Below are 1,649 nucleotides of genomic sequence, written 5' to 3' on the forward strand. Positions count from 1 at the left end.
TACAGGTTGCACTTTGGTGGGTGGGTAGCCAATGTCTGCTTCTATACGGCACAAAAAAACCAGGATGCTTTATCTGAATTAGTTCCGAAGTTACAGCCGCTCAAAGTTTGCCTTTTTTCCCCAAATTTAACTCAATTTGCACAGTTTTTCGACTCTAGTTTTTCGCCAAAATGCAGGAAACAACTTTGAATCGAATTTCCGATCTCCCCGGGTCCCCCCGGATCGATTTTAGTCAAAAAAAAGAAAATTTTTTTTTGGTCCAACTTAGAAATTTTTCCTGATCAAAATGACTAAAAAATGGCCGATTTTGGCCGGTTTTTTGCGTTTCAATACGACTTTTTGTAGCTGCCCCTGAAGGTGAACCGGAACTGCTACAGGGTTGCATTTTGGTGGGTGGGTAGCCAATGTCTGGTTCTATACGGCACAAAAAACCAGGATGCTTTATCTGAATTAGTTCCGAAGTTACAGCCGCTCAAAGTTTGCCTTTTTTTCCCCCACATTTAACCCAATTTGCACAGTTTTTCGACTCTAGTTTTTCGCCAAAATGCAGGAAACAACTTTGAATCGAATTTCCGATCTCCCCTGGTCCCCCCGGATCGATTTTAGTCAAAAAATAGAAAATTTTTTTTTGGTCCAACTTAGAAATTTTTCCTGATCAAAATGACTAAAAAATGGCCGATTTTGGCCGGTTTTTTGCGTTTCAATACGACTTTTTGTAGCTGACCCTGAAGGCGAACCGTAATTGCTACAGGTTTGCGCTTTGGTGAGTATGTAGCCAATGTCTGGTTCTATACGGCACAAAAAACCAGGATGCTTTATCTGAATTAGTTCCGAAGTTACAGCCGCTCAAAGTTTGCCTTTTTTTCCCCCACATTTAACCCAATTTGCACAGTTTTTCGACTCTAGTTTTTCGCCAAAATGCAGGAAACAACTTTGAATCGAATTTCCGATTTCCCCGGGTCCCCCCGGATCGATTTAAGTCAAAAAATAGAAAATTTTTTTTTGGTCCAACTTAGAAAATTTTCCTGATCAAAATGACTAAAAAATGGCCGATTTTAGCCGTTTTTTTGCGTTTCAATACGACTTTTTGTAGCTGCCCCTGAAGGTGAACCGTAACAGCTGCAGGGTTGCGCTTTGGTGGGTGGGTAGCCAATGTCTGGTTCTATACGGCACAAAAAACCAGGATGCTTTATCTGAATTAGTTCCGAAGTTACAGCCGCTCAAAGTTTGCCTTTTTTTTCCCCACATTTAACCCAATTTGCACAGTTTTTCGACTCTAGTTTTTCGCCAAAATGCAGGAAACAACTTTGAATCGAATTTCCGATCTCCCCGGGTCCCCCCGGATCGATTTTAGTCAAAAAAAAGAAAATTTTTTTTTGGTCCAACTTAGAAATTTTTCCTGATCAAAATGACTAAAAAATGACCGATTTTGGCCGGTTTTTTTGCCTTTCAATACGACTTTTTGTAGCTGCCCCTGAAAGTGAACCGGAAGTGCTACAGGGTTGCATTTTGGTGGGTGGGTAGCCAATGTCTGGTTCTATACGGCACAAAAAACCAGGATGCTTTATCTGAATTAGTTCCGAAGTTACAGCCGCTCAAAGTTTGCCTTTTTTTCCCCCACATTTAACCCAATTTGCACAGTTTTTCGA

The sequence above is a fragment of the Lottia gigantea genome (genome assembly GCF_000327385.1).
Source record: "Lottia gigantea unplaced genomic scaffold LOTGIsca_37, whole genome shotgun sequence".
Classification (NCBI taxonomy): Eukaryota; Metazoa; Mollusca; class Gastropoda; family Lottiidae; genus Lottia; species Lottia gigantea.